This window comes from Pseudophryne corroboree, chromosome 6 (assembly GCF_028390025.1).
Source record: "Pseudophryne corroboree isolate aPseCor3 chromosome 6, aPseCor3.hap2, whole genome shotgun sequence".
NCBI classification, from domain to species: Eukaryota; Metazoa; Chordata; class Amphibia; order Anura; family Myobatrachidae; genus Pseudophryne; species Pseudophryne corroboree.
This window is the reverse complement of record NC_086449.1, coordinates 179,081,197-179,091,312: the sequence shown is the minus strand read 5'-3', so window position 1 is coordinate 179,091,312 and position 10,116 is coordinate 179,081,197. Positions and strand designations below refer to the sequence as shown.

General features: G+C 40.0%; 3 pseudogenes; 2 read left to right on the top strand and 1 right to left on the bottom strand.

Moving 5' to 3' along the window:
* Nucleotides 1-841: 841 nt before the first annotated feature.
* Nucleotides 842-960, bottom strand: LOC134937834 (5S ribosomal RNA; annotated as a pseudogene).
* Nucleotides 961-2,225: 1,265 nt separating this feature from the next.
* LOC134936877 (5S ribosomal RNA) lies at nucleotides 2,226-2,344 on the top strand (annotated as a pseudogene).
* Nucleotides 2,345-3,777: 1,433 nt separating this feature from the next.
* LOC134939189 (5S ribosomal RNA) lies at nucleotides 3,778-3,896 on the top strand (annotated as a pseudogene).
* Nucleotides 3,897-10,116: the final 6,220 nt, after the last annotated feature.

Here is a 10,116-nt window from a genome sequence, read left to right as displayed (position 1 = left end):
TAAAGAAGTCATATGTTTATTTCACATAGAGCCTAATTCAGACCTGATCGTTGCAGCAAATTTGTTAGCAGATTTGTTAGCTGCCGCACCATTTTTCCGGAGTCCTGCGCATGAGCTGTAGACTCTGGCACTGTGACAAAACATAGGGCGATCGGGCACAGGTCACAGAATGCAATAATGTGTATAAAAGAAAAGCCCAAAGTCGGACAATTACCCTTAGTAACGGGAGCGAGAAAATATCCACGATTTTCTCCTATTATATGCTGTCCTCGTTGGTGGTGCGCCCAGAGCCAGCAAGTACATAGACTAACAATGGGAGAAAAAGAAGGCTCTTGTGTGGGCGCACTCTCTACAGGAAAAGAGTTCCTATATTATATATCAAAGAATGTTTAAAACATAACTTTTATTGGTAATAATATAAACATGATTACCCATTCTAAATGATCCATAGAGAAATAAATAAAGAATTGAAATTTTTTTAAAATGTTCTGGTCTCTTTATTCCAAAGAGTGATTGGACAGGTTGTAGACACTGAATTGTCATACCCCCATTTCCCCTGACCAGTACAGATTTCTGTATTAATCGGACCGAGGAGTGGTCAAAGCATTATTATGAAAATATCCAACTAGGATCACTTATGTTAAGTTGATATGTTGCTAATCAATGGTCACCAGACTTTAACACATGAATTGTTGCCAGATGCCACAATTGTAGGTAGATAAAACACACATTGTGCTGCACTGAACATACACTGAGTAAAAAGGATGGGAAGATGTAGAATAGATATAGTGGTGATACTGCTGTTGACGTGTCTTCTCACACAGAGAGGAAGCAAATTCCGGCTCTACAACACCAGGTATTCACAGGCAGTCTCCTTTCCTGGTACTAACCCGGCCCAATGCTGTTTAGCTTCCAAGATCGGACGAGATCGGGCGATGGCAGCGTGGTATGATAGTAGAGGATAGTATGATCAGTACGCCAATGAGAGTGCACCTATATAGGAAATAATTAAGTAAGAAATGATAGGAAGAATAGAAAAGAGAAGGGAAAATATAGGTAGGGTAAGCAAAAATAGGTGGATCTGCTTTCCATGTTAGGCACGGTTCAACAGTACCCACGTTCGTGGTTCCGTGCTCTGTGGATCGTGGATGAGAGTCCACGAGACAGGTGAAGGAGTGAATTGGTATAAATTAGTATTCTAGAGTAAAGTGGGTTGTGGACCACAATTAGAGATTGTTTAAATTAATGACACAGAGTATCGCTGTGGATAAAACTGTCTAACAAAATGATCGCCACAGTAAACAGATAAAAAGAACAGCCTGCCTGCAAATAATGTCACTAGGATCTTTCTCAGGTGTATCAGTTATCACAGAGTATAGTGCTAGGTGGCAGCATTAATGTAATCGCAGAAAAGAATGAATGAACAAATGCATGTATGTTACATACACAATAAATCTTCTAGGCAAAAGATACAGTAACAATATTTACATGCCGACAAATCCACGATCAGTGCAGATCAATTGCTAAAAATAAAACAGTATGACACAAATTCATAATCCTGAATAGGAAGAAAGAACAGCTTGTCTGTGATTTGGAGAGGACCTGACAGACGATATCTGTCCGGTCTGGATACACAGACAGTATTATTACACTCAGACACACTTTAGTGCATCTGTATGAATTGCCTATCAGAGCTTATCATTATTTTTTCTATGTGAGGCTTGTCCTCTGATACGGGCTGTAATTCCATCTTCCAACAGAGGCCAGCACATTACTATCTCCTATATCATTTATTTGTATGATTATTTGAATATTATTATTTTTTGTGGTACCGGACAGATATCGTCTATCAGGTCCTCTCCAAATCACAGACAAGCTGTTCTATTTATCTGTTTACTGTGGCGATCATTTTGTTTTATCCACAGCGATACTCTGTGTCATTAATTGAAACAATCTCTATTTGTGGTCCACAACCCACTTTACTCTAGAATACTAATTTATACCAATTCACTCCTTCACCTGTCTCGTGGACTCTCATCCACGATCCATGGAGCATGGAACCACGAACATGGGTACTGTTGAACCGTGCCTAACGTGGAAAACAGATCCATGTATTTTTGCTTACCTACCTATATTTTCCCTTCTCTTTTCTTTTCTTCCTATCATTTCTTACTGAATTATTTCCTATATAGGTGCACTCTCATTGGCGTACTGATCATACTATCCTCTACTATCATACCATGCTGCCATCGCCCGATCTTGTCTGATCTTGGAAGCTAAACAGAGTTGGGCCGGGTTAGTACCAGGAAAGGAGACTGCCTGTGAATACCTGGTGTTGTAGAGACGGAATTTGCTTCCTCTCTGCGTGAGAAGACACGTCAACAGCAGTATCAACACTATATCTATTCTACATCTTCCCATCCTTTTTACTCAGTGTATGTTCAGTGCAGCCCAATGTGTGTTTTATCTACCTACAATTGTGGCATCTGTCAACAATTCAGGTGTTAAAGTCTGGTGACCATTGATTAGCAACATATCAACTTAACATAAGTGATCCTAGTTGGATATTTTCATAATAATGCTTTGACCACTCCTCGGTCCGATTAATACAGAAATCTGTACTGGTCAGGGGAAATGGGGGTATGACAATTCAGTGTCTACAACCTTTCCAATCACTCTTTGGAATAAAGAGACCAGAACACTTTAACATTTTTTCAATTCTTTATTTATTTCTCTATGGATCATTTGGAATGGGTAATCATGTTTATATTATTACCAATAAAAGTTATGTTTTAAACATTCTTTGATATATAATATAGGAACTCTTTTCCTGTACAGAGAGCGCCCACACAAGAGCCTTCTTTTTCTCCCATTGTTAGTCTATGTACTTCCTGGCTCTGGGCGCACCACCAACGAGGACAGCACATAATAGGAGAAAATCGTGGATATTTTCTCGCTCCCGTTACTAAGGGTAATTAATTGTCCGACTTTGGTCTTTTCTTTTATACACATTATTGCATTCTGTGACCTGTGCCCGATCGCCCTATGTTTTGTCATAAGTACTCTATACTGTTGTAAAGACAGTCTTTGATTGCTTGGCACGGTCCCCATTTGCTCTTTGTATCTACCTACTCTATTTCCTTTTATTACCCATAGATCCTTTTAGCAGTTTCTTTTCAGATTTCAGGTTATCTCTTACCCTAACATTATTCAAGTGCAATTCGTCATTAGATCGTGGATTTGTCGGCATGTAAATATTGTTACTGTATCTCTTGCCTAGAAGATTTATTGTGTATGTAACATACATGCATTTGTTCATTCATTCTTTTCTGCAATGACATTAATGCCGCCGCCTAGCACTATACTCTGTGATAACTGATACACCTGAAAAAGATCCTAGTGACATTATTTGCGGGCAGGCTGTTCTTTTTATCTGTTTACTGTGGCGATCATTTTGTTAGACAGTTTTATCCACAGCGATACTCTGTGTCATTAATTTAAACAATCTCTAATTGTGGTCCACAACCCACTATACTCTAGAATTCTAATTTATACCAATTCACTCCTTCACCTGTCTCGTGGACTCTCATCCACGATCCACGGAGCACGGAACCACAAATGTGGGTACTGTTGAACCGTGCCTAATGTGGAAAGCAGATCCACCTATTTTTGCTTACCTACCTATATTTTCCCTTCTCTTTTCTATTCTTCCTATCATTTCTTACTTAATTATTTCCTATATAGGTGCACTCTCATTGGCGTACTGATCATACTATCCTCTACTATCATACCACGCTGCCATCGCCCGATCTCGTCCGATCTTGGAAGCTAAACAGCGTTGGGCCGGGTTAGTACCAGGAAAGGAGACTGCCTGTGAATACCTGGTGTTGTAGAGCCGGAATTTGCTTCCTCTCTGTGTGAGAAGACACGCCAACAGCAGTATCACCACTATATCTATTCTACATCTTCCCATCCTTTTTACTCAGTGTATGTTCAGTGCAGCCCAATGTGTGTTTTATCTACCTACAATTGTGGCATCTGTCAACAATTCAGGTGTTAAAGTCTGGTGACCATTGATTAGCAACATATCAACTTAACATAAGTGATCCTAGTTGGATATTTTCATAATAATGCTTTGACCACTCCTCGGTCCGATTAATACAGAAATCTGTACTGGTCAGGGGAAATGGGGGTATGACAATTCAGTATCTATAACCTTTCCAAACACTCTTTGGAATAAAGAGACCAGAACATTTTAACATTTTTTAAATTCTTTATTTATTTCTCTATGGATCATTTAGAATGGGTAATCATGTTTATATTATTACCAATAAAAGTTATGTTTTAAACATTCTTTGATATATAATATAGGAACTCTTTTCCTGTAGACAGTGCGCCCACACAAGAGCCTTCTTTTTCTCCCATTGTTAGTCCATGTACTTCCTGGCTCTGGGCACACCACCAACGAGGACAGCATATAATAGGAGAAAATCGTGGATATTTTCTTGCTCCCATTACTAAGGGTAATTAATTGTCCGACTTTGGTCTTTTCTTTTATACACATTATTGCATTCTGTGACCTGTGCCCGATCGCCCTATGTTTTGTCATAAGTACTCTATACTGTTGTAAAGACAGTCTCTGATTGCTTGGCACGGTCCCCATTTGCTCTTTTTATCTACCTAACCTATTTCCTTTTTTTACCCATAGATAATTTTAGCAGTTTCTTTTCAGATTTCAGGTTATCTCTTACCCTAACATTATCCAAGTGCAATTCGTCATTTGATATGATGACATTCTCTCTCAAGACGGAGCTATTGAAACGCCAAAACTTGGAGAATTTTGGGGATCCCTTTTCTGAGACCTACGAACAATCCTCTTCCAACGCAGATTGGAGGACCACCTTCTCCAGATTACAAAAAAGCCCACAGAGAGGACACGCCTATCTTGGGATGTTACGACGTTAGAAAATTATATTAAACACAAGATTGTACCCCGGGGTCTGAGACCCAAAGTATTTCCTTCATTTCCACTTGCAACTGAAAACTTGAAGACCGAATGGGAGGCAGCACTTCTCAGGTGCTCTCATGAATTATTACATCTCTTGGTGAAACATAACACTTTACTTATAGATCAGGTCGAAAAAGAAATAGACGAAATTGGCAAAAATTTGGAGACTTGGGAAAGGGATCTATCCTTTCAGACAATTTTTGAGAAACACAAAAAAGAAATTGTTCAGTATGAACAAGCAATAGTGGACCGTAAACGCAACAAATTCATTATGGATAAACGCGACTTCGCACGAGGTGACATCTTTAGGTGGAATCCTATACTCCCCAATAGGAATAGAAAACAGAGGGAAGACCCAACCCTCTCGGAATTTGCGTCCTCCAACAGTGGAGATTCGGCCAGTGAAACCTTTGAAAATACCTAATACAACCAGGCAGAAGTTGAAGATTTTTCCCTACGTTTTTTAGGCCAAGGCTCAAGGCCAAGAGGCCGTATCAGAAATAATGGAAAACCAGGAGAGGTGGAAAGAAGAAATGACAGACGCAATCCAGATTGGGACATACCAAGGACCGCCCGATATCCAGCTCGGCAGAGGAAGATGGTGCATTAGACCTTAACAATCCATCCAAATTACAGGTCATCAACTTATCTGACAGGTCTCTCTCCACCGATCATATGGAAGTACTTGCAAAGGGACTTTCCTTTTCTCCATCCAGATCCTTTAACAGATTTTCGTGGGAAAAGGATCTGAGGCTCTTTGGGAGGAAGCTTCTTCTCAAAAAATTCTTTGCCAGGCAACAACACAGACTGGCAGAGAGTCCGTGCAGCTCAGAACTGTCCACAGATGATCTCCATACTATTCAGGAATTAGAAGAACTTCAAATGGAATCCAATATGGATGGAACAATCACCCACAGACCGAAATGTAAACCCAAATCTTCATTTTTCCTCCTGATAACACCAGCCCAGAGGTCAGGTTTTTTTTGAACTGGGTGTCTAAAGAATTTGACAATATCTACGTTCAAACTAGAAATGGCCTTCACCACTCTTCCAAAAATCTCAAATTCAAAGAAAGAAAAGCCCTGCAAGAAATGGGAACCTGGCATGATATAATCATAAAACCATCCGACAAAGGTGGCAATATTGTACTTTGGCCTCGAGAATTGTACATTACCGAAGCACATCGACAATTATACAATCTTTCATGTTGCAAGAAACTTCTCAGTGATCCCACCCCCCGATTTCTGAATGCCTACAACATCTTATTATGAGAGGCTGCTACCCAAGGCACTATCACAAAACAAGAATTACAATATCTTACTGTCCAGAATCCTAAAACACCAACTTTCTATCTTTTGCCCAAAATTCATAAAAATGGCCATCAGCCACCTGGCAGACCAATAATGGCAGGCAATGGCAGGCTTTTGGAGCAACCTAGTCGATTTCTGGACCTACATTTATGCAAATTTGTTCTTGATTTACCCTCCTACTTGCAAGACACATCTGATTTATTACGTAAAATCCATGATATACACTTTGCGAAAGATTTTCTACTAGTGACTCTAGATGTGGAGGCACTTTACACTAGTATCAATCACCATCATGGCCTCACAGCAGTCAAATATTATCTGGACCAAGGAGGAGAAAAGGACTTTTCAGACTTTCTTCTAAAATTACTTCACTTTGTTCTTTCCAAAAACTATTTTGTCTTTCAAGATCAATTTTTCTTGCAAGTAAGGGGAACCGCAATGGGCGCTGCTTGCGCACCCACTTATGCAAACCTCTTTTTGGGGTGGTGGGAGCACCTCTATGTCTTCAATACTATCAATGAGATGTATACTACGCACGTGACATTGTCCCTAAGATATATTGACGACATATTCATTATTTGGAACGGAGAAAGAGGTCTCCTTATGGACTTTATCAAACTCCTTAACACCAATGACCTCAATATCACATTGACTCATACCATCAGTTCAGAGACGGTCCCCTTTCTTGATCTCAATATTTACAAATCCGATACAGGCTTCCTGGAAACAGAATTATACCGCAAGGAGACTGCAACCAATAGTCTCCTTTTTCAAACCAGCTCACACTTTCCTCCAACTATTGAAAATATCCCCAAAAGGGAGTACCTCAGGCTGAGGCGTAACTGCTCGGAGGATCAAGTCTTTAAAATTAAGAGCAGAGAACTTACCAATCGCCTCCTAGCCAGAGGCTATAGCAAACGCTCACTTAAACGAGCATACTCGGCCACTGCAGCAGTCAAGAGGGAGAGCCTAATTTTTGGGAAGAAGAAAGAGGACACCAAGCCAGATGACACCCTAAGATTTATAGGGACTTTCTGCCCGGAATGGAGAATGCTGAAAAATGTTATAACCAAACACCTTCCCATTTTACAGCTGGATCCAGATTTATCCCCTTTTTTGAACTCTCCATTACAGATAAATTGGCGTCGATCCAAGAATATAAAAGACCAACTAGTGAGCAGCCATTTTGTTATATCCACTCCCAAAAAACCATCTATCTCTGGCTCCTTTCCGTGCAGTCAATGCAAATCATGCCCACAGATATTACAAACTAATACTGTCATAGACAGATATGGGCAAACAATAACACTACAACACTTCTTTAATTGTAATACTCAAGCAGTGATTTACTGCATAACTTGTGGGTGCAATCTCAAGTACATTGGCATGACCACACGTAAATTAAAAGAAAGGGTCCTGGAACATTTGGGAAACATTCGCAATGCAGCAAAAGATCTAGCACGCATGAAACTGCTTACCTCGGTTGCTAGGCACTTTCATTTTTATCATAAAGGATCCATCAAAGAATTTAAGGCCTTTGGCTTGGACCGCGTTCATTTGGGAATACGAGGGGGAGACATCACCAAGGAACTCTATAAGAAAGAGAGAGAGTGGATCTTTCACCTCAACAGTCTTAAGCCCTCTGGCCTGAGTGAAAATATCAATTATGCGGTTTTCCTGTGAGTCATCAGTTCTTCATTCTCACACATACTTCTCGCATAGTGTATAGTGATTGTCTTTTTATATCATAATTTCCCCCCCCCTAACAATTTCCTCCCCTTTTTTTCACTTAATCACACTTTCGCCTCACTTCACCCCACAATTAACTTGCCTCCAATGCATCCTACAGTGTTTTTTACCTAGGTATGCCCCACAATGTAATCCAAGCGATTGTCTTTTTATATCATAATTTCCCCCCCAACAATTTCCTCCCCCCAACACTTCATTTAATTTCACGTACCCACACCTACACCCCCTCATACCCTCATATCCACGATGCAATCAGTTATTACATTTCCTCATTCACTTTCTCTCACACCTATCCCTTTTAATTTATGATTTATGCCTCTTGCACATTCTTCAATAAGATATCCCCTGCCTATTTCCTCCCTTTTCTTTCAGTTTACCGGTACCAACTTCATTAACTATTCCTGGTTAATCCGCTCTTACTTTTAGTCCATACCACCAGGCTACAAATAATTTTCACCCATTAGTCCTATCTATTAAGCAAACATTCATGTGTTATTCTTTCATTTTATTTTTATTTTTATTTGTATATTTATTTTCATTTTATTTTTATTTTTTATTCTTATACACTTTGCATTTAAATTCATTGACTAATGACAAATTATTTCTCTCAATTTCATTATTTCCCGCACGTTACCACACTCCCATCATCTTATTAGTTATCTGTCATTTACCTCATTTGGCATATTCCCTATTTACCTTCACAGCTCATTTTTTCCCTTTCCTCAACAGTTTTTCACAGTCACTTATTCCAGTTTCTTCATCTTCCTACAGTTACTGTTTACCCTCATTAACATTTCCATATATATCCTCCTTGTTCCAGTCTCACCTACACCTTAATGTCAGGACCTTATACCTCAGTCTTCCTATTTTAACTATAAATCTTCCCATTTTTCTAGGTTCAGCCAGCATTCCCCTCCTTCTCTTTCTACTAACATATCTCATTATTAGTCTGTTTCTAATTTACATAATTTCTGTGAGTTTCTGAATGATTTATATCCAAACATGGAAGGTGCTCGTTTTTGCATCTTTATTACTAAAATTTTTTTGGGCATCCCCGCCTGCCCATACTTCAAATTATCCTGGACCACCTCATCCCCTAGTTATAATGGCGCTCCGGGCCTCGCACGACATCCCAAAACATGCCCACATCTCCATTCACTCAATTCCTTTTTCAATATGGCGTCCCAGGCCTCGTCAGCTATAGGCTGACATGCGCAATATCTATTGAACCTCCCCTGGAGTGACGGTGGGCGTGACCGCTGACGCAGCGCCGCCACCCGCCGCACTCGCTCTGTGTCTATTGGTTTGACGCACTAAGGTAACTGCTTTAAAAATCCGTCCCCCTGTCTACACCTCTGAACCCGGAAGTGAACAAGCCCTAACAGGCGAAACGCGTCTTCCATACGGGGGTCCGCACATGGAGTGACTTCATGGCACTAGTTCTCTGCACCTGACTATGCACTGATCCGTTCCTCTGCCCTCTGATCTGGAGTTCCGTAAGCCCCTACTGTTCTGTGGATACACAGACAGTATTATTACACTCAGACACACTTTAGTGCATCTGTATGAATTGCCTATCAGAGCTTATCATTATTTTTTCTATGTGAGGCTTGTCGTCTGATATGGCCTGTAATTCCAGCTACCAACAGAGGCCAGCACATTACTATCTCCTATATCATTACTTGTATGATTTTTTTTTTTTTTTGTGATACCGGACAAATATTGTCTGTCAGGTCCTCTCCAAATCACAGACAAGCTGTTCTTTCTTCCTATTCAGGATTATGAATTTGTGTCATACTGTTTTATTTTTAGCAATTGATCTGCACTGATCGTGGATTTGTCGGCATGTAAATATTGTTACTGTATCTTTTGCCTAGAAGATTTATTGTGTATGTAACATACATGCATTTGTTCATTCATTCTTTTCTGCGATGACATTAATGCCGCCGCCTAGCACTATACTCTGTGATAACTGATACACCTGAGAAAAATCCTAGTGACATTATTTGCGGGCAGGCTGTTCTTTTTATCTGTTTACTGTGGCGATCA